Source organism: Neodiprion lecontei, chromosome 7 (assembly GCF_021901455.1).
Source record: "Neodiprion lecontei isolate iyNeoLeco1 chromosome 7, iyNeoLeco1.1, whole genome shotgun sequence".
Taxonomy (NCBI): domain Eukaryota; kingdom Metazoa; phylum Arthropoda; class Insecta; order Hymenoptera; family Diprionidae; genus Neodiprion; species Neodiprion lecontei.
The window spans coordinates 2076090-2100401 of NC_060266.1; the positions used below are offsets into that span (position 1 = coordinate 2076090).

The 24312-nt window shown below is 37.9% G+C and overlaps 1 long non-coding RNA gene across 3 annotated transcripts in view; it reads left to right on the forward strand.

Moving 5' to 3' along the window:
- The window catches only part of LOC124295317, a 126400-nt gene that overhangs the window by 96810 nt on the left and 5278 nt on the right, over positions 1 to 24312 (forward strand). For 2 of the 3 annotated variants that reach the window (XR_006905225.1, XR_006905226.1), the window contains 2 exons: positions 14173 to 14414; positions 14501 to 15005. This is a non-coding gene — a long non-coding RNA (uncharacterized LOC124295317). Of the gene's footprint in view, positions 1 to 14172; positions 14415 to 14481; positions 15006 to 24312 lie in introns of all 3 variants that reach the window. The other variant, XR_006905227.1, reaches the window with a different exon arrangement.

Genomic DNA, 24312 nt, shown 5'->3' on the forward strand with positions numbered 1-24312 from the left:
GTAATTTTTCCTTTCATATTTTAACTCGTTTTTGGCTCATCGAACGTAATTTCATACACTTGTTAGCAAATGAAAAATAATTTTTTTTTCTTTTGAATCTGTGAATTTCGGAGGTTCGAAATTTTGGAACTAATTTCGATTCGAAATTATGTAAAAGTTACCGGAAGTCAAAGAAATAACGAAAGACGTAGTTCTTATACTTTCTTATCGTGAAATAATTTTTTTCCCAGTAATTTTAATTCTTAGTATAAAATCAGCGATTTTAGTTATCGTTATAATTTTTTCATCCATCTAATACGGATCGGTGAAAGAATTTTGATCGAATGATGTAAGGGTAATGTTGATTTTGGCAAGTAAAAGAAGAAGAAGAAAAATTAGTAATTGATCAACGATTATCGTAGAAAATAATACAGAGGAAAAGAAATATCGAATACAGAAAAAGTGTGACAATAAAATTAACGATGAAATTGGAGGGGGAATAAAAAACAGGGAATTCATATCCGATTTAGTCTCATACGCAGAAAATGTTGATAATTGCGTTGATTTATCGAGGCGTAATTTATTAATTGACGTCTACCTGATTATGACAGTAATTTTGTTGCCGGGGCTGATTTCAAAAGCTTTTGATATTTGATCCACATTTTTCCTTCCTTTTCCTGTCTATTTTTATCACTCCTCTTTGATAATTATTAAACCGAAGTATATATTTAGTATTAACCCCGGCAATGATTATTTCAAGATTAATTGCAGCTTTTCCGATTTTTACAATTTGAAATAACAACAGCCAGGTTTTTATTATATTACCGGACCTTTTAAATCGAGCCTCCATAGCAAATTTCAAAAAATAGAACATATATACATTCCTTTTTTTTTTCTTGCCATTCAATGAACAAGTTTTGTCCTTTTCCAATTAATAATACACGCGGAAAATTGAAACCGATTTTTCTGGCTATTGGATATGTTGAAAAAATTTCCCGCAAAGTCAACATTGATTTAATCAAACGAAAATGATCAATAATACCGAGTGCAAATTTCCACGTTTAAAATTATCACCGCAAATGGCACGTGTGTGAATTTTGTCTTCTTTCTCGTGCAGCTTGCGACGGCGGATGAGGAAGCACGCAATGTCCGAAATTTGAAAGCTGCCCAAATTCGTCAAAACACAATCTCAGAGTGAAACCAAAAATGTGTAAAATTGCTCAGGTTTCGTGCAAAAAAAAAAAATAAATAAAAATGCGTTCGTTTCGAGTTTTGGATCGACGATTGTTGTGAAAAATTCTGCAGCCGTATTTTTTTTCCCACAGATTGTGAGATATTATTTTTCCGTTAATTTTAAAATCCGTTGTATTTGGTTTTGTTTTTCACGTTTCTCTCTTCGAGAAAAAATTCCTTTACCCCAACCCTTACTTTTTTTTTTTTTTTTTGATCTACAAAAATCTCACACCTCGCTTTCTTCTCTCGATATATGTATTCAATCATAATCGCACGCTTTTGAACATTCGGTTGTTAAATAAAGTAATAAAAAATGCGCAGAACGCCTGCAACGCTGTGTAATTTTGAGGCATAAATAAGGTGTTAAAAAATTGTTGTTTCCGGTTCGAAAAAAAAGAAACGCATTACCTGATTACATATTAACCGTATATCTATCTTCAATAAAATACCGACGACATATAACACAGGAATTTCTATACTATACAATTTCGGTTTTATTCACCGATTTATGATGACAGAAACTGTTAGGTACTTCTTATTTATAATACATTTGTTTAGATCAGTTTGTTTTTTTTTTCATTTTCATTATTTGCCCCTCAATATCTCTTCACGTACCAACTTCACATGTAACTTTCACGTATAAAAAGGCAGAGGAATTTAACAGAAATAATGGTGCAAAGTAAATAAATTTTGCGAAGAAGAAAGCGGGCAAAAAATAATGAAAAATAAACGAGGTAGAGAGTATAAAAATCGGCGAATTTGCAGCCGCAGTTCGTCAAATGCACCGACGGATTTGATAAACGCGATATACACGAGGAATAAAAGAAAGGATCGGAGGGAAAAAAAACCGTATAAAGAGAAATGTTATAAAAGGAAACCATATCGACGGTACGACGGTACTGTTAAACAAACATTTTTTGCTAAATAATTTATACTCGGTGAATTGGGCAGGTTGTTTAATTTATTTCGTTTGTCGTATTACGAAAAAGAACAGAGGAACCGGTGTAAAATTATTTACAAAAGACGAACTGCGGCTGCAAATATTAATCCTCAACAATCTTATTTTGTTTATCGGCTGGTATGTGTTACAATTATTTTATTCTACCCATTTTTTTCTTATAAAATTTCGCACATTCATGTACGTAGATTCAGTTCATTTTGTATTCGCGATACGCGTGACTTTTCTTTATTTTATGATTGAAAAATCAGTTTCAAAAGTCAACAACGATGCAATTGTTTTATCATCGTTACTATGTTATTCTTAATTGACTACAAAAACTGTTCGATTTTATAGCTCGTTGTGTTATTTTTCTTACACTTTCTTCTCCCAACAAGAAATTCAATTCATTACTAGATAATTTTTATTTCTTATCAATGTTTGAATTGTTATACGTGAAAAGGAATAATACGAATCTATTCTTACGTCTTGGTGACAAAAGTTAGCGCGACGGGAAAAATTCCTCAGTCGCGTGAGTACAATATTCTTTGGCAATTTTTTTTTTTTTTATTGAGAAAAATGTTCTCGATATTTCAATTTTTCCAATGAATTCATTAAAAAAGAAACAAACAAACAAGAAGATGAAAAAGTCTGCAGAGGAAGTAAAGGACTTTATCTCTCAACTAGTTCTTTTTCTAACGCTTCTGTTATTCTTTGACAAACAGAAAAAGAAAACGACGATAAAAATAATTTTAACAAGCGATGACACTTAACATCGGTTTTTTTTTTTTTTATTATAATAGGCACTTCTGATAATTGAAAAACGATTTGAGTATTTAATCAAAATATATATATCAACGCGTTGTACATTGAGAGGTGTAATAAATCATTCAATTATATGAAAACACGTGTCTGCGTTATATATGTATTTATATTTGCGTTCACCTTTTTTCTTCAGGTGTGTATATTTTTGATTTTTAATAACGGGAAGTCGAATTCGCGTTCGTCTGACGCTCTGCAATGATCGTGAACGACGCCGGGAGCCGGCGGATAATTTCTGCACGACAGAAGCTCGCCGTCGGCGTTGGAGAAGATTTTTATTTTTTGATTTATTAAATTATTAATCAAAATATTCTCCGCCGTAACGAGAATTTTGTGCAGAGAGGTCACATTGACTGACAGAAACAAACAAAAAAAGAAAAACAATACGAATAAGAAACAATGCGTATAGGAATGAAGGTAATAACGAAAGAAAAAATAAAGGCAACGAATAGATATTTATTACTTTTTAGTTCAATGCACGTAAGATTGAAAAATGAAGTTCTCAGGACCTGGTGCTAATTAGTATTGCAAAATTTTATGTATTTATGGCCTTTTTTGTTCTTTACTCTTTAGTTTTTGCATTCGCGGCTAACGAAGAAAGCTGCGAACCAGAGAAAAATCGACATTTCGGGTAAAACTGTACGATTTTTACACCAGAATTTGCAGACACTTTTACTTTTCAATCTATTTCAAACAAATTTGTCGTGTTTGAAATTTTTTACGGGAGTATAGAGTGGTTTTTTGTCAAATTTTGTACCGACGGTTGTAGAAAAAAAAAAGACCTAATTACAACATTTGTTCCGTATTTTTGTAGTTTTTCTAAATTTGCCAATTTCCGTATAATTTCAGCTTCATTTTTTTCCACCTGCAATATTTTCGACCTGTGAAATTTCTCATTTCTGTAATTCCTCCGTAATTTCTTCAGCTTGTGATTATTTTCTTTTCGTCTCTTTCTTTTACTTTTCATTATTTTTATTTATTTTTTTTTCATTCTTTAAACACACACATCTCAACTATACTTCACATCGCGTGACGCGATATAAAAATTTTTATTTCCACGAGGAAAGAAACTCTCTGAAATTAGAAACCCTGGTCGTTCAATGATTACACAGAGCGCGGCGAGAAAGCGAGGAAAAAACTAGCCACAAAATTGAATAAATGATATTTTTCTTAACTTTGTATAATTATATTCTTGACCATATTTCTATATCCATTAGCGAAACCGACCCAAAGTGGCAGAAAATAGAAAAAATCGTAATTAAACGCATTACGAAAGGACATACATGAGCGAAAACTTTTCTCTGGATGCGAGTTTCTTCTTTTCATGTTATATATTATAAACAGCAACGTTTCAAAAAGTTCCTCGCAGGCGTAGAATCGTCAATATTAAAAAACAAAAGGATTCATTTTCAGAAATCGTGGCTCAGAATAGCTTTGTTTTTTAATTCTTGATTTTCGATGGAAAGAAAAGAAGAAACTCTGAACAAATATGACATCGAATTTGTCGATATTGTAAAAAACAATGTTCGAGTTACTAAAAAAAATTATCAGAATAGTATATTTTAAGGAAAAAATCGAACAAGTAGAAAATTGAACTCTCCGTACGGAAAAGAACGCGTCTCAAGCAATTTTTCGCGCCTGATGATAATTCGCAATAATCGAGAGGATTTGTGGTGAATTTTGTTGGTATCATCGGTTCTACGATTGGTCCATGAAAAAAGGTTGCTAATAATTGAAAACTTCTTTAACGGGTAGCCTTAAAAAACGAAGTTTTTTTCACTTGAAGTTCGCTATATTCGCGCGTCTCGGTGCCGCCGACGGCCGGCGTTCCCGTCGCAGGGAAAAAAATGTTTGCTTTTGAAAATAAAGTGCGGCGAAATATACGAAAAAGATAAAGAAACATTATTTTGGTAGAAAATCCTAGTTAGCTTCATTTTCGCAATGATCGACGACGAGGAGAACCGATTTTGATAACATTTTTTTTATTCGGTGTTTTATCGAATTGGCGCTTCGCGAGTGGACACAAAAATCCAAAAAGACTGGCTCAAAATAATATCGCAATAATCGCAACGAAACTGGAAAATTGAAAGGTGAAAAATTGATTCTCGTGTATCGACGATTTATTTTTGTCTCCATCTCGATGTCAATTTCCACATTAGAAGTTTAATAAATGAATGTAACATTACGAGTAGAATTTCAGAAAAAATTATGTTTTCAACAGCTTGAAAGATAGTTTTTAGTTTTTTTCGGCGGAAGCATTTGTCCAATCAGGTAACCAACCATCGTAGAAACAAAAAAATTAATTATCCTTTGCCATTTAGAAATCACGTTGTTTTCGAAGATACATTTTCGCTCAATTTATATATATTTTGATTTTTTCGTTTGACGATTGAGAAAAATACAAAAAAATTGTACGAATAGTATTTTATTCAATTGCTTGGAAGGATATTTTTTCTTTTTCTCTCTTCTGCTCTTCGAATATTTTTAGAGACTTGATTCCTGAACATTTTTTTCATCCGTTTCCCTTATAGCCTTGTTTTTGACTTTCGTGTAATCAGTACTTGTGATTTGATAATTGAAACGACGCATTTATCCCTTCGCTTCTTTATTCGTCGACACCGAGACCAAGACCGATATTTTCTCTTGGTATAAATATACGCCTTGAATAGACAACAATATGCGGCATGACGCTATTATTACATTAACATCGTCGAAGCCCAATTATATCGAAATACAATTGATCAATTAATTTGAATATCGTTGTTGCTATAAATTCTACACTAATTCCGATCGTCATGAAGCCGTTCTAACAACTTCTTTTCACAAACCGAGTCCAAGTTACAGGGAAAATTGTACATTATTTGAACGCACGTTGTTCCTCTTATTCTCATTCTTATGATAAAGAGACGCTTATTATTGTCTACCGTTTATTAATGCAATTTCAATACGATCTATTTCAATGAGTCTGATATTGGACGAGAATCGCACGCATTCATTCCTTCGAGAGAAATAACAACCGTAGTGTCAGAGACGATCATTAGAATTAAAATTGAGAAATAAAAAGCAATCCAAATACGCAAATACGCAAATAATTAAAAACGAAAATTCAAAAATTCTTCTCCAACGTTGGATAGAATTATCAACGAATAATTGAATTTCTGTTTTTTTTTTTTTTTTATATATATATATATAATATTATTCACTCCATTTTTTTCTTGTTGTTATTTTCTTTTTTAAATACCGTTTACGAAAATTTTTTCGCGTCAATTTGTCCGTACTTCGGTTAATTTCATCACGGTCTAATCTCCGGTTCGACTCGACGTGATGACGACGAGGAGGGCTCAGGTCACGTCACTGACTGGCCCCATGGGGCCCATCGAGACGGCAGGTAGGTCGAGCATCGTGGGACCTAAGATCACACCACTGTGTATGCAGAAGCCAGCTTGACCAATGGGAACGTCAGGACACGAAGCGAAACAAGTTTGTCAAGCGATATCGCTGGGCGTGTATGAGAAGAACAAGAAAAATTCTTCGACGTCAAATAAGAGTTATTTTAAATCGAAATCAAATGCGATGGATAAGGAAAGCCTCGATTTCTTACAGTTAATTTTGGGAAGGAAAAATTGGAAGTAAAAGAAATATTAGAGAGGAAGAAAAAGGAGAAAAAGATGTTGATTCCGAAATTTTAGCAGTGATTTTTATAACTGGAATAATTACTCGGTGATGATGTAGAAAGTACAAAATCAAGATGGTAGAAAAATTATATTCTACATTTTGACACGAGATGAGAAGCTGTTCGATAATTATCCAATTTTAGTGTGGAATTGAGAGAATTTTTATTCTGTTTGTGTTTACTGTATCTGGTTTCCTTTTCCATTTATTGAATCTAGATGTTTTTTTGATTTTTTCGCGTCACAGGCTACTAATGCAAGTTTTCGTCATTCAATTTCGATAATTCTAAACGGAATATAAAATTTTGAAATCACACCAGATTTCCAGCCCTAATAACCTCACGAAAACCGACTTGCTACGGCAAAAAATGATACTTCCATGATTTCGTTTTTAGAAAGCTTGAAACATCGTTGCGTGTTTTTTTTTTTTGGTGTTGCCGTTGCAAGGAAATTTGCTGTCTTTCTTGATATAATCACCACTTTAACTAAGCCCGCGTATCTTACTTCACCTATCAAAGTGAACCATTGGTCATGTTGTCCTTTTTACTACTCGAGATGGTTTTTGCGACCTGTATGCGAGCGTGTAGTAGTGAACAGACAAGAAAACCAGAACCTTTAAGGCTTGCGCAAGTTTAACCTGATTGGAAAGGATTGCATAATATCCAGTGTGATTACCGAGAGTACTTATCATGTTCACGCTGATTAAGTATACTGTCGAATATGTTTGAGGAGAGAAATACTTGATCCATATTTTTTTTTACAACATATCAGACCAAATTTCACATGATTGTATAAAATAATAGTTCACATTTTATAATTTATTTACTTGAAAGGATGAAGAGGCTTCTAAATTATTTTTCTATTTGATTTTTTCTCACACCGTCTCATAAAATGGGACAATGTCTCATAATCGAGTCTTTTACCTTACTTTCAAAGACGTCGAATCCACGGCAAAGAAACCATACTATTAACGCCAAAGTTTCAACACCTTACAATTTTGAATCAGTACAATGGGTTCAAGAACACTGACGGAGTAGTTCCGTGGTTTATTCCATGTTCGCCGACTATTCACATGATTTCCAAAGCTGCATCGGCACAGTCAACACCGGACTTCGAAGGTGGTTAACCCCTGGCACAGTCCCGACTTTACGGTGCCGAGAAGAAGATGCGTTCGAACGGTGATGATGGCAGGTGGTGGTCCATGTCGTAGTTGAGAAGGCGAGGGTACGGTGAGCAAAAAGTGTTCCAAATGGGGGGCTGGGATCACCGGAAGGAAAGATAGAGAGGCGAGAACAGAGAGTGGACTGAACCGAACTGTGGCCCAGAAAAATAGAGATTTCCAATAACCGATATCGCCCTCAGGTGGTCGAGGAGGAACAATGCCACCCGTTCACCCTGAACTCTCCCCGTCACTTTTTCAGCCCTTCTATGCTGCAGCTCACGATCACCGGCAGAATGCACTCAGCTGAGTCGGCGAGTTTTTGCAACGACACAAACACATGGCAGTGAGTTGTCCACGTGTTGACCACCCGCCACTCTCTCTCTCTCTCTCTCTCTCTCTCTAAACAAACGACACGCCGACGCCAGAGGAGCCGGCGCCTCTCTCTCTATCCATTGTCTCTCTCCTACCGTTCACTCCTCTGCCCCTCGTTCACACGTCGGTTAATAAACCATTGATTGGATTGACACCGATACCACCGATGGGAACTCAACTGAGCTGCACACCGACCGTCGCTCGCTTCCCGCTTCCAGGTGCGTCGCCGGTTAGCCCTCTACCTCTCGGTTCTTCGTCGCTTATATTCAAACCACTCTGTGTGTGATTTGGTTCTCGGATTTTTCTCCCATTTTCGACGTCGTGGAGGTCATCATTTTTAAATCGAGACAGCTTGTCTGGACGAGGCGATAATTGGAATCCGACAAGCTAATTGTAAGACAATCCGAATGGTGAAGCGTGACATTAATCGTTTAGCCAAACAGTTACATTCTGATTGATTCTAACTGCATAAGGACGTTAATTACAAATGGCACATGAAGTATAATGACTGACGCGGATGTTGGTCGTACAGAAAATCGAATGATTCCAGTATTGGGAACATGTATCGATATTTATCGACTAACGAATGACCCTTTGGAATTCAAGAGTTTGGAACTCTTTTTGTTGAGATTTAGACCTAATTTATGTGCAGCGTTTAGTTTATCATGACATCATTGTGAGAAAAAGAAATGAAAAAATTGATGGTACGACTTGGAACACTGAGTCACACTTCGTTTCTAGATGTCTTTTAGATATTTATAACCAATCTTGAGCTCGAATATAAGTATATCCGTGGCAGCTTTCGATTTTCGAAGTAAATTTATGAAACGAATCTATTTATGATCATGAAATGTATTTCATGACGAATTTCATCCCGGTTTCGACCCGATCGAAACTGTCTTTTCGTTATCATTAGCTGCGGGATATTTTTTTTTAATAAAATGCATGCGCGCACAATCGTAGAAAGAGAGACGGAGGTTTTTAATTCGGAGAACGGGTAGGACGGGGGATTGAAAAAGAGGAAAAATCGAAATTCCTAATTTCAAAGTTGGTAAAAATTCATCTCTGGCTCTCAGGCTCCATTTACGCCCGTGTACATGGTAATTTAAAAATTCTTTATACACCAAGGTCCTCAGCTTCGCGGAGGGAATGATGTGGATCAGGTGTCCTCGGCTGAATGGGAATTCAGTTTTATTAACCGGCGGGCAAGGCGTGCAGAGGTCCTCGATTTGCTCCCGGTCTGCATCAAGCAAGGAACTTATTAGCCTTCAAGAGTCTTCACAATCTCACGTCAAATCGAATGGAATCTGTCTGAAACTCCACTCGTTACCTCTCGATCCCGCGGGCTTTAAACACTCTCATCAGACACGAAAATAATCCACTTCAACTCGAAAGAGAAGAATAATCCAACGCTTTCAATCCATCCGTGAAATTTGCACGATTTTCTCTTCACTCCAGACTCCAAACACAGTTATTTCTTCTGTTCCACGATGGAATCACTTGACATTGGAAACACTTGTGCGATTTCTGAGTACCGGGATCTAGCCTTCAAATGTGCAGTGATTACGTTAAACCTTGGTTTCAAACTCTCTTCGACTTCATGATATTTGGGTCAGTAGTAACTGAGACGTCAATCTCATCCTTTTATCCTGAAAAATTCTTATTTCCAAGTCGAAAGGGAAGAAGAACTCAACCCTGGATGTGGAGGATAAATCTTCTTACGGTCATTCTTCATGGCCGGAACTAAAAGCAACTTGGAATACGTTGTTCAATGTAAAAAAGTCCAGACAAGGACGATGGATTCCTCGGTCTTAATTCAGCGGTGGTCAGGGTATCCTGCAGACCAGAGTTCCTAGTGCACAATCGGGCCTGAAGGACTTTCGTACTAGCTATAACGATGCTTTGACGGACCATAAACGTCGATGGTTGTATGCAGCCGGTAGGCCATTGGGAGCGACAGCTGATCGTCACCGGGATTCGGTTCAGTTCGCATAGTATGCGACCGTTACAGCAGTACGGCATGGGGATGTATAGGATATGTGTATCCTGCGGTAGTTAGGCGGAATAGTCAGGTACATATATAGAGCAGTGCAGACAGGTGGCGTGCATGCCATTCGAGAATGGATTTGGGGTCAATGTACGCTAATTGGTGTCAGTGTCAAGGTCAAACGTTCCGGCCTCAACACTCGGCTGCCGATCCCGCTCCGCATGGTGCAATGCGCTCCCAGTGCACTCGCATACATTGCATTATCATCGATTATTGGACCCGCAATTCTCTCTCTCTCTCTCTCTCGCTTTCATATCGCCAAACAATTATCACTGGAAACCCGATGCTCTGTGGTTCATTCTTCTGCTATGTCTTACTTGAAAGGACTCCCTTGGTAGTCACTTGTACGTGGTACTGTATGGACAGTTTCTTCTTCTTTCGTGTTTCACACCACCGTGATCATGAAACTTGGTATGGTGGGGTTAATTATGCTGTGAAATTGCTGATTGAATGATTGAAATTTAAATTTTTCTAAACTTGGGCATACTAGGATCGAAACGTTAGCAACTAAGTTTTCGTCTCACCGGCATTCATTTCCAAGAATTCCTTTAATTCATCGTTATCCAGGTCAAGAAACATTTCTTCTTAGAATTTTTATAAATGGCCACATGAGTATCGGGAATTGTTCAGCTCCTCGAACGATCATCATCGTGAAAACAGTTTCCAAAGAGAATTCCTCGAAAATTTTACTTCTCGAATGGAAGAAAAGAAGATGATCGTTTTCAAATAGGCCTATATGTTGGTTTTGAGAATGTTACTTTGGCGGTATACCTTTGTTCGAAGTCTAGATTTGGGTACCTCGCTAACTGGGACGAGTGTTTCTAATGTCATGTACCTTCCACTCCCAATGATATAGAATTACTTTGAAAACACTCAGCCAAATCCAGCGTAGACTTATTCTCCTTCTCTTTCGACTTGTAGGTAACAATTTTTGATAACGACAGAGTGAAATTGGATCAACGAACGAGGAGATTGCTTTTCGGACACACAAATCATTCCTTCCAAAGAAGCAAAAGACTAGATCATCCTTCGAAAACAGATTTGTAACCGGAATCAAGGTCCACTTTGGACTCTGAAAAGGCGAGTCCTTCCTACTGGCGGGACTGAGCAACAGTTCACTCTCGTTTATCGACCTCTATTAAAAGGTTTGATTTTCCTCTGCACCAGAAAGCGAACCGTTCAACTTTATCGCGGGCGATTTGGACTCGGGTGTTTAGAGCTGCGGAGTGTCGCATGGCGGGAGTCAATCGGGCGATAGGCCTATTAAGCAATTTGGACGCATCTGTGTGTCAGAATTCAAATGCGGCGTAGGATATGTGCCTCCATATATATGGTCATGGCATCGGCACGCGTGGACGTGCATTCTGCCCGATGAGCGGGTGGCGAACTGCGAAGCGTTGAACGTTGAACGCCGGTGCACTGCAGGGTTACACGTGTCGATACGGCCACATAATGGGGACATAACCGCTATGTAGGTGAGAGCATGTGTGTATAAACAGCATATATACATAATATACATATGTATGCTACAGCCGGAGGTAAAAGCGGCGGGTGTTTAGGTGTCACCGTGTCACAGGTTAATTGTACATGATTGGTTATTGTCTGTTCGAACCGGGCCGTTGATATCATCTACTTTCGGTTTCACTGTCAAACTTGAATTGGTGTGCGTTTGCGGATGCCGTTGATGCAGCCCACGCGGTTCGCGGTCCTCTGTCGCGACCTCTGATATCGGAATTTTTTCCGTTTTCACCAATCCCACGGAACTCTGTGTTATTTTTTTTTTCTTTTTGTTTCTTTTTTTTCCACCCTCCCCCCTCCCCCTCACCCCCATCGTTTTTTTCTACTTTTTTCACACACCGCCGGTTGTCTATTAACCCGCTTTCACACCTACCGTTTTATTTCCTCCCATACCTACGGATGGATCTGTCCTCCACGTGTATCAATCACGACACACGACCAATAAATGTGTAATATCTTCTTTTTGTTTGACACGTTAACTCATTTTTTATTTTTTATTATTTTTTTTTATTTTTTTATTTCAGCTTTTTTCCTCCACTCTCTCTCTCTCTCGTTCAAATCCACGCTGCTGTTCAATTGGTCACAATTTCTATTCCCACATGTTGTTGGGCAACCACTATTTTTCGTTTAAATGGAGTTTAACAACGGTTACGTAAGGTGTCTGACTGCATTGTCAATCCAGGCACGGTTGTGTAAGTGCAGTTTTATAGGTAGTTCTTTTATTGAAAGTTGTTGGAATTTTTACTTTTTGTTTAATCGACGGGAATATAATAGGTATCCAGCGAGAGTGTCGACTCTGAATAATTTTATAGAAATTTTAGTGTATTTTATAGGTTCTCCAGGCGTGCAAAGTCTGATCAAAATTTTTGGAGGCGCTTAAAATCGTTTAAAGATTACAGATTCTTACCGAGATCCACAAGCGAAACATTTTCTCATTATGCGGAATCTTTTGACAAATTTCTTACAATTTGATATCATCTATTCGTATCAGTTGTTAAACATCCTTCAAATTCCATTAAAAAAACCTTTTGATTTCTGTGCAACATGATTAATTTTTTTTTTTTTTTTTGTTTTTGATATCCCAGAAGGTGATTTACAATTGGCAAAGACAATTGTTAAGAATAATCTAATGAAACTGTTGGACATGTTTGGAAGGATTTTAAATCGTCGCCAATCTTCTGAAACCATACGAAATCTTTGACCCAGTATAAAATTTTTCTGTAATTCATTAGTGTTTCAGGAAATGTAGAAACTTGACTTGAATTATCTGAAAGTTATTGAGAAGAAAAAAAAAAACATTTCAAGATCGTAAAATCGAAATTAAATTATGTGAAATTGGTAGCAAAATTCCACAATTCTGGTGAAAAGTCAAAATTTATTTAATTCAATGAGAATTTATATAGGTTTCACTTAAAAATTGTTGCACCAATTCTTGTCAAGTTCGTATAAATTATGTTATCCTGATGTGAATTTCGACGAGCTTGATGTTTGGTTTTCTTGTAACCTGCGAAAAGTGCGCGAGAAACGAAATGGACGAATATCGGATAGGGGGGAAAGGAATCGAAGGGTAGAAATCCGGCCGTGAGTAGGAACGGTATATTCCTCGAGGATGAGCAGCACCTCTTGTCAAATGTCGTAACCTGTACCTGTGCGAGGTCAAAGGTATCTCGACCCGGGGTCTCGACCCTGGGACCCTGCTCCAGTGGCTCGAAGGCAACCTGCTGACCCCGCCCCCCTGACCCCTAAATCGAGCTCTTCCCCCACCCGGCGCCAAAGCGTGCAGGGGTCGAGCTACCCCCTAAAAATTCTGCAGAGTCTGCAGGACCGGTTTCTTTGCTGGGGGTCTCTCCTTCCACCTCGGCGATGTCGACGTCACCGATTTGCGAAGTGTTCCTATAACAGATACCGAGTAGCTTTATTCATTAGACGGAAATTCCCATGGTACTAAGAAGTCCCGGAGCCCGTGTACAATGGGACAAAACGCATTGCAAGAATGATTGTCAATTTTTTTTTTTCTCTTATACCTTCTCTCGTTTATTTTTAATCACGCAAACGACGAAGAATGGCTCGCAACCACTTGTCAGCCTCAGCTTTATGCATTCGACTTGTATTTCTCACGGCGAGGGGTCATCCAAGTCTCAAAGACGGTGAGGAATAAAAGTGGAAAGTGTTGTTACGGTCTGCAGATAAGATGTAACGTGAACACCAGATGCTCTTGCTGCTAATGTAGACGTGTAGCTATTATTCGGGTTTAGGCGGTCTTCGTCATTGTGAGAAGACAGAAATAACGATGATGGTTTGGTCTCTTTGTCGGTTAACTTCGGTTGCTCGCTCTTACAATTTAAAGACGAATGTTGTCGCTTTTCTCTGTCATTATTTCGAACATGAAAAAGCTAATCCTTTACACGAGATCCATCTTTTCTTGTTGCAGAACCTACCTACTCGATTCTGACCTGGTGTCTCGATGTTCCTTCTTCAGATGAAGTTCCGACTTGACGGGGGCGCCGAAATTTCCTGGAAATCATTTTTGGACGATGTTATCACACAGTTGGTGTAAAAAATGAACTCAGTGCCAGTGACTCGATTGTAGGATTCTCAACGGAATTAAATCTGTCCCGCAGACTATCTCTTCCGATCGCCTGTATAACCTGAGCGTATTGGACATGAAAGAAAGTGAGTCAAAGAAAATTGGCTTTGACGATATGCTTTTTTCCCAAAATACATTTTGAAATAATCGTAGTCTTGAATTTATCTTCCAGGAAGGAGAAAATCCTGCGTAAGCGTTGCACGCGATGCGTTCAGGATTGGGCCTGTGCCTTCGGGGACAAAAGCGGGGCCTGATTGGAGGGGGTAGAGCTGGATCTCTGCTGGGGACATAACAAAGAATCATCGTGCAAACGGTTGTTGCACGGTGCCGTTGCACAGCTAGCTAGCTCTATGCAAATGCGATGAAACGGGTTAAGCGAGGCACGAGTGAACAGAGTCTGCAGGATCAGGATCTGGCTCAGGATGACGAGGAGCTCAGTTTGCGGAGAGAAGCTCCGTCGGTGTGACGCGGTTTTCTACCTTCATTCACCTTCGGCGAGAGAACGAGATAAAGAAGAAGTAGAATAAGAAGAAGAAGAAGCGCGGACCTGGAAGAAAGCCCCGACGCGTCATGGCGCGAATGGAAAAATGGCGGGAAAAGTCGACGCTGCGTGGGCGCAGGATCGATGAAGGGCGCAAAATGGCGCCTCCATCTCACCGCACACACAACATGCCGCGGTGAGTACCGGCTACCACCTTTCGCATTACTTTTCATCGACGAATCGCAATGTTAACCTAAAAAACAAAAAAATTAAAAATCTCAAAAGTAGGATATTTTTACTAAAAACGTGCCATTTCACGCTCGATTATCAATAGAAGTTATTAGAGTTCAGGTTTTCACTATCAGTCGAGTAACTTTCTCAGCACTTTTAGTCGATCGCTAATCCAATCACTGATAATCGATGTAAGTATTATTGAGCGTCTGGAACCGATTTGTGCAAATAACAATTGGCTAAAGTTGCGAGGATCGGTGATTGACTGACATCCTGAAAGTATCGAATTACCCGAAATCTGGGGAGTAAAAAAATGAAAGAAAAAGAGAGTCGATCAAGTTTATAATTGTGAGAGTTGGCGTTAGGGAATCGAAGCGAATGCGGTATATATACGTATTCCAAATTTCTCCAGAGACCAAACTTTCTTCTGAGCGATTAAAATGTATGTACCGTTATAATTCTATACGTGGATTATTTATCATGTATCCTGGGTGTTGATGCACCGCGGAATAACACACATGGATTGCTGATATTTCGTTGCAAGCTCCTCTAGTCTCCTGAGGATATAAATACACTCCTATTTGGTGTTTATTTATTTATTTATTTATTTACTTACTCTCACACACCCTGGCGGATCTGTGATTAGCGAAATTCTATGCCTTGTGTGTGTCTGAGGGTAGAGGAAATTCAATTATTCTCACCAGCTGAAATAGGTTAAGAATAGTCTCGACGATACGTCTGATTAAACTCCGGACACTGTTTAGTTTACTGTGAAAATAAAAATCGCTAACAGTTGATTGCTTGTTTTTTTATTTTTTTCTTGTATAAAAAATCGATAGAAGCTATTTCTTTTCCTTTTTCTGATCGGCTCATACTTCTGATTCCCTCTTACTTATAAAATAGTAGACTTTCGATTTTTGAGAAGAACATTTTTCTAGCCTCTCTATTTTTCACTTCTAATTTTTATTTTCAATTTGTTTTTTCCTGCACCGGAAACTTCGCGTCGAATTTCGTATGCTCGGGTATCCGGCACGCGTTTCACACTCGAGACACACCGAACGCGGTGCGATATTGAAACACCACTGTGGCGTAAATTTGATACCGATCGATGAAATTCTGTCATTCTATACAGTGTGTATAGGGTGTATCCATACCTGATGCAGTTCAGGTACATTATCGAAACTCTGCAACTGATCCGAAAGTCTCCCCAGAGATTAAATTGTTTTGTTTTTTAAGCTGGATAGAAAAAAAGGATTCAAAAAAAAAAAAACAATCGTTTAAAAGTAATGTTCACAATTCTTCTTTTCATTGTACAAGAATCCAAAGTGAAAAATCTGTGGTTATGGGGTAATTTGTTTTGAAAACAAAAACGATATTGCTACTCTTTCACTTTGCTTATTTAATTTTTTCTTTTATTTTCTTGGCTTTCTTTTTTTACGAAATGAGACGAAGAATAATCGTTGCCGCAGACTTGTGCAAAAACAGCGACCGCAGGTGCGGGGGTGTAAAGTTTGTCGCAGTCTAGGGCGACGCAGTCCTTGCATTAATGGTAAAGTTTACTTTGCCCATTTGTATCGAAAATTTCAGGAAACGGTGGCGAGATGGCAAAGAGAAGAGAGAGAGAGAGACAGAGCGACAAGCCCGTGTTTTCGCACGCTCGCTCTGTTTTGCAACTATAATTTACAATATAAAAGCTAAACTACCTATTTTGTGCATGTGAGCAAAGTTTGAGCGTAAATTAACGCCACGATGTATGCGCACACTGGACACAAAAAAAAAAACCGATAAATTAGCTCACATTTTTATAATACTTTACGCGGCGCCGTCGTCGAGATAGGAAGTTCCGTTGTAAATACGGGGAAACCCATAACATTTCGATCACGCAATTCCGTTTTCGGATTTCTTTTTTTCTCACACAGTTACGGGTTTCTCCAATGTCGCTGTAACATTGTGGATTTTTTTCTTATCACTCCTGGATATAGTTAAATTTTTTCGAAATAACGAGTATTCGGATATTCTTAATCTCTCTTTTTTTTTAGCTACGAATCTAAAAACCGTACAACATTAAAAAAATTCGGACGTTAAAACTTTGTGTTTTTACTTTATTGAGGAAAATGAATTTGCACGTTTCACAGATGAATTTTCATCTCGGAAAAGGTGAAAAATAAGTTTCTCAATCAGTGAAGCGGATTCCAGTTTGTTTGTTTTTTTTTTTTTCTCACTCAATTTTCACGGAATATATTGTAAAATTAAAAGATTGTTTCGAGTTAGATTGTATCGGACTTTGAACTTATGAAAAGCAAGGAATTACTGTCAATAATAATCAGAAGAATGGATAATTTTTGGTTATTGTATGCAAACTTGAAAACGAAAGAAAAAGGACATCGTATTTAAAAACGTCTTAAAAAAAAAGACATTCATAACAAATCACGACAGTTTCTTGTATAAACAGGCGAGTTTAATAATGGAAAAACAAAAAATTATTTTACGCATGGAAAACGAGTATGAATTTTGCGATAAAAAAAAAAATAAATAAATATCGGTGACCATAGGATCAAAAATTGCTCAGGGTTTCAGGAAAAGCATCGATGCGTATAAGGTATTCCATGCCAAATCACCGAGCCCGTAACTCCGACTAATTTCGATTTTTCTACATCTTTTTCATATGATCGACCTTCCTCCAAAAACCACGAAAATATTGTAAAAATAATGAATTTTTGTTCAATTTTATTTTTTATTCGTTATTTAAGCTATCGCGAAAATGCCATTGTCTTTTAAAAAAAATTCCCAGACATTCCTTGGTGTGAAACGGGAGTGTGATTCCGGTTTTTTCTATTTTTCCAGAACGATTCAAACATTTTATTTCTACAATTTCGACGCAAATTGTTACATCATGTTTTTTTTATTTCTGTGCTTCTTCTCCGAATTTCTGTAAGATGAATAATAAATAGGCGATGAGTATCTTAAAGAAAAATTAATGTTCAATCGTGTCAAGGTTTCGCATTACGCGTTGTGTATTATTCTTACGTTGTTTAAAAAAATTCATCTGTTATACACGGTACGTATATATAAGAGAGAAGGTCGTCGTTCGTTACACCAAGGCGGATTCCTCACCCTGGTACGGTGGTGAGGCTCAGGGCTCACATCCCGTAGTCCTCGTGGGTATAGGAGAGCGATTCATGTATACGTACACGTGTAGACCCGGTTGAAATTAATTCTGGTATTAAAATTTGGCTTGCAAATATCCCGGCCCGCAGCAACCGTCCGCCCATCAGAGCCCACTACTCACCTACTCCGCGTTTCTACGTCGCCTTCGCTCCTCTATACCCAGCGTATTTACGTGTAGGCACACCCCGCGAGTATGTGCATTTAAATAAATATATGCATGTACGTACAATTTTCGCCTACATGTCGACCCGAGCTCTCCGAAAACCCTTCGCGGAATCTCCATTTTTTACTTATAGGTAGGTAAGCATTTTGTCGGCGAGGAAGCGTTTTCGATAAACTTTGTCTAAAACTGGACTGGAATTATGTCGAGTTTTTTAAAAAAAAAAAGAATATGATTTCAACTTGTGTGGATCGTATTCAGATGATCAAGGAAGTGCCCTTTTTTCTTTATCTTCCTCGTTTTTATTCTATTAAATTTTTGTCGACGATTGTTGAATCCAATTAAAAAAAAAAAAAAACGAAATCACACGTGACGGAATGAAAATTCATCCCATTGATGAAAAATATTTGGTTATTCTTAAACTAAAAACCAGTTGACGATTCTAGTCTCATTTCTTTTTCTGCGTTTTGTGTCGCTGCTCTTTGAATTATCACTAATTATTTTTCTACATTTCGCAGCATCTCGTTAATTTATTGACACATCGAATAACGACTAAACATTTTTATAACAAATCGAACATTGCGTGGATGACACGTGCGTGCGTATTAGTGCAGAATTGAGAATTCATGACTCGTTTTCGAAGCGGAAAACGAAGAAAGGAGAGAAGAGAAACGAGAAAATTATAATAATGCGATATTGTAGTTATAATTATTCGAGGAATGAATTCATGAGTTCTTAGGAGGAGAAAATTAGAAAAAACAAAAGTTAACTTATAATAATTTATAAATAAACATTATGGAAAGTGCGGGAGTAGGAATTTATTATATCCTCTGCATTGCCGGTTACATTAGAAACAACGTCCACTTTATTCTGCTCTGCAATTATGCAGCAATAATAATTGATGACGATATAAAAATTGTTTTCAAATGTATTTTTTTTTCCCGACGATTTAATACACACGTATTAATGAAAATATAGATTAGGATTATCGCGGAGAAAAATGAATGTAAGAAAATGAAGCGTACGCATCCAATGGCGAAATGTAAAATTCGAAATTCGCGAATCTCTCTCTTGCCGGCTCGTCGCAAAAACCTCACTACGGGGTTCGTTTTATCTGCACAGAGTGACGTTGACGGATTGGCGCGTCTAGAGGCGTTTGACGAGACGGTAACGAGGTAAGAATACTAATCGGGTCGAGGCTTGTGTCATTAATAATAATAACGATAACGAAGCAAAGTCGTTGAATCGAGAAAAAATGCTTTATCAGATTTGGGAAAAATGACGATGATATCGAATGTTATTTTTTCATCAAATCAATATGGAAATGAAAAGAAATTCATCATATTGTTTTTTGATTTGCTAATGAATTCACCGGAATGTCCATTTATTTTTTTTTTTAAATTTATTTATTTGAAATAAATCGCGTGTACAATTTTTTTTCCCACCATTTCTTTTAGCGCTATCCTTCGGAACAGTTTACGATCGCTTGAATGAAACACTATTCAGCAATAGAGAAACCAGGGAAAATAGAATAAGTGAAAAAGGGAAGAGCGATGAGACTTTTTCGAGAAAAATTAAAAGGAAGGAATAATTATGGATCCCTCGAGTTTGTCCTAATCGTGGTCGTTTTTTTCCTGAAAGAGGGTCGCCGTTACGCATAGGCGATTCCTTCCTACTCGCTACCGCTGCTGGGACGAAAAACAAAGGGTGACACGGTTTGCCGGTTCCTGTACTGGACGTGGGCGTGGATCAAAAACTCCGTTGGTCGGTTTTAGCTGGGCGCCGAAATTAATTAGAAGAAGGACAAAGGGAGGGGGGAAAGGAAAAATCGGGAGCAAAAAAATAAAGGATAATTATCAAAACGATGATGATAAGAAAAGAAAAAAAAAAAACAAAAAAAAGATAAAAAAAAATAAAAATTAAAAGACAACTTAGGTACAGTTTCTTTTCGATGCTGATTAAATCACTCAACGATTATTTTATCTCTATTGCGCAAATAATTACTATCGAGGAGAGATTGAGCCCAACTTGAAACAGTGTGAAAATTCGTTAGAAAAATTGATTACCGTTTTAGATTCAATATTTTTTTACTGCTAATGGAGTCGTTTTCAATAATATTTTCGGATTTTAAATTTAGTCTTGACTGAGTTGAAATGCGTTGCGATGAGAGTTGATCGGTGTTGAATTTAATAAAAAGAATTCGGTCGCTCGGAGGTGTATTCAAACTTGGAAACAAGAATACTGCAATTTTTGTATCGCTGTCTAGTTGAAGACCGTATTAACTTTACAGTGATAGAAAATTTTCCGTTTGGTGTTAAATTGAACGTACATGTTATTGTTAGTTTGATATTAATTCTTGGGGAGTAAAATTTGATCGGTGTTAAATTTACCAATAAAAAAGTATCTATAAAAATATATGGGGTATTCCATGGTGAAATGGACCAGTGATTTTCCCTCAATATTTTTGATTCTCTTAACAATTTCTTTTTTTTATATATACAACTATATATATATACAACTCTCCCGTCTGAGAAAAATTGCTCCTGAATTTTTTCAGATTCTTAATTCAAATCGTGAATATTCTACGATTATTTAATCCCGTCTGAAAAACAGTATTTACTAAGAATCTTAAAACAATCCTCAAAAATCTTACTTTCCTGTACATTAATTTTAATTTTACTTAATACATGCTTTAGTGGGGGTGATAAAAATTTCCGTATCATAGGAATATGTTGAAAATATCGAATTGCGCGCGTTAAAGGTGAGAAAAAATGATTTCTCGCTTAGCATATTCTGCGCGGATGTAATAACGGAATCGTTCGAAGCCGCGAGTCTGCGCTCGTGGCAGAAACAACACAGGGAGCAACATCTCATCGGGAGCAACCTAGCTACCTACCGACCTACCTACAGTAGAGAGGATCTCGACGGGTCGACGGGGTACGGCTGCATACATATACGTATGTTTTTCACGTTCGTCAAAATGGCCGCCATCCACCGCGACCCCTGAAAACCTCCCCTACCGCCGCCTCGAGCACCTCGAATCCTTTCCCAACCCCCTCGCTCTCTTTATCCCCCCAACCACCCCTGCTTCCGTTCGTTCGTTCGTTCGTTCGTTCGTTCGTTCGGCTCGAGAGGGGTTAAAACTTCCCCGCCCCGCCCTCGACGAAACAACCAACCCTCCCGTATTTTCTATCCGGCAACCGGCGTTTATGCCACCCTGCCTGCGCGGGCGCCTCGACTCCCAAATTTTTCGAATATAAATCGCACGCACACATGTTATACGTGTGTGCACGATTTCTCTATTTCGCAGTGTACGGGTGTGCTAAGGTAGACGTTTGAAAAAATAATATATGATAAATAAATTAGAGATAGTCTTAAATATGTAGACAAATAGGGTGTCGCGTATCGCGTACAAGTCTGTTCCAAGAATTATTTCACACCCATGTGTATATACGTATTCTTATGACGGGGGTGAAAATTTTATGGGAGTACAAGACGTTAGTTCTGTTCGTAAAAGGTGGATAACCGAGGAAGTTGACTGAAGGCAGGGATGAAAGTTTTTACTCATTTTACTCCACGTAGGATTGGGGAATATTATTTTTAGTTGTTCTTTCGTTTTATTCTTGGAAAATAGTAGATACGGTGATATTTGACGGAGGTTGTTCTTTTTTTTTTTTTTTTTCTCTCTCTTGTTTCGATGAAAGAGGGGAAAGAATTTTGAGATCAGGAATAAACTGCAACAATTAGAATTAGTATTAATATGATACTAAAAACTAAACCGAGTAAAAATTTGCGGGGGTAAAAAAGACGGCGATAAAATATGATCAAGCTGTTCGAATTACTAGAACTTATTTCACCATCGTGAACTGATCGACAAAAAGAAATGAGAACAAGAAATTGTATAGGTATAGGTAAAACCAACAACAATAAGAACTCAAGGTAACAAACCCTTCTACAATTTAGATTCAATATTTTATATCCTTATTCAAAACGTATTTCACACGAACGTGCATAAGTTTCAAATTTTCACGATGCTTGTTTTCGTTCACCGTTTGTAAATCGTTCATTTAATTTCACACGACTTTACCGTGTAACAATATCATGATATACGCATGATGAATCTTGTGATAAGGGGGGATGAATAATTCACACGGCATACATCCGTAATCGAATAGATCGAATGTGGCGTCTACGTTCTGTTATGCGATGAAACAAAAAAAAAAAGAAGCGACGAACCAGAATCATTAAATCAAAAATAACAAGATCGTATAGGAACTACACTGTAACTTCTGATTACGTAGGTATGTATACATTGATACACATATTATCTTTTAAAGAATTTTCTTCAACCCTCTCTGCTCTTTCTTTTCATCTCGCGGTCATCCGCCTTTACGTAATACAAGCTTTAAACGTTACCTCGCGAATTTTTAACCCCTGATGCATCCCACTGTGCATGAAAAATGATCGCGCCGTTTTCCTCTTTCTGCGCTTCGCTCGTTTACCTTACACGACTTTTATATATATTTTACTTATATATACATGTATATTTACAAAGTATATCTACATACTGGATAGTGTTTCGCGATCGTCATTCTCCTCACATTCCAACGTGTGTGCAAATACATTTACACCCACACACATATTTATTGTTCATGTATATCCACGTTTCAAATGCATATCTGTACACGCGTATATACATACATATATATATACACATATATAGTATTGCCTAATGTTTATTTTCCCCGCAAGCGGCGTTTTTAAATTATCATCCTCTTCGTCCTCTCTTTCCGCTCTACGCGTTTATATACCGTGCAGAATGTACGCATGCTATGCCTACATGCAGATACACACACACACACACACACATGCAGATATCTGTATCATGTATACGTCGCATGTATTTATAAGATATGCCTGCGCGAAATGCGCCGCGAGCGTTGCGCGTCGGTTTAATGCTAGGTCTACGGGGCTGGAGGGTTGGGGAGGGGATGCCGCCCTCTAATTTCCTTCCCTTGACCGTCGAACAGCTTCGACAAAAGGAAAGAAAAGCCCAAATCACCCTCCGAAACAAAAATCGACGTCGAATGGTAAGAAAAAAAAAAGTCGGCAAAAAAAAAAAAACAAATAACGAGGGACAAGAATAAAAAGAAATAAAAATAGAAAAACAAACAAACAAATAAAAAAAAAAAAAAAACAAAGAAACAACGCACCGAACGAACTGTAGAGAAATAAAAGGAAAACGTACGTATATTATATCAGAAAGAAAGAAAGAAGGAGAACTTTCCGCGTGCGGGAAGGTCTGTTGTAATAGTGGGGGTGGAATGAAACAAAAAAAAAAAAAATCGCCCATCCCCTCCACCACAGTTTTTCCCCTGTAACGGCGTTCTTTTTTGCACGTTTTGACTCCTTCCCCCCACCTACGTTTCTCCCTCCCCACCACTCGCCGATTCTTCCTCTCCTTCTGCTTTTTTTTTTTATGTCAAGTTTCTCTTTATTTTTGTTTTATTTTTAATTTGTTTTTTTTTTTTCGTTCGTTTTTTCTTCACTCACCCTGAGCCGTGTGATGTATTGCCACCTCGCCCCGTTCTCTCCTTTCGCCCCTTATATCCCCGTCGCGGTATTTGGTTTCGTTTTTCCCGCCAAATTCAACCCCCCCCTTTCTTCCCCTTTTCCTGTGCGCTCGGATCCCTAATCGCGATTTCTCCGCCCGATTCTCGTTCCTCTCTTTAGTCACGGATATTCCGTCCTTCGAAAAACCACCCCTTGCCGACCTCCCCCTCCCCCCCCCCCCACATCTCGACGATTCCGCGGATCCTGTGGCCTCAACTACCAAAACAAATCAACGAGCCGACACCCCTCGACCGAAAGTTCTCTTTTTCTTTTCACCCTTTTTACTCTTTTTGTGTTTTGCTGCTTTTTTCGAATCCCCAAACCACCATTT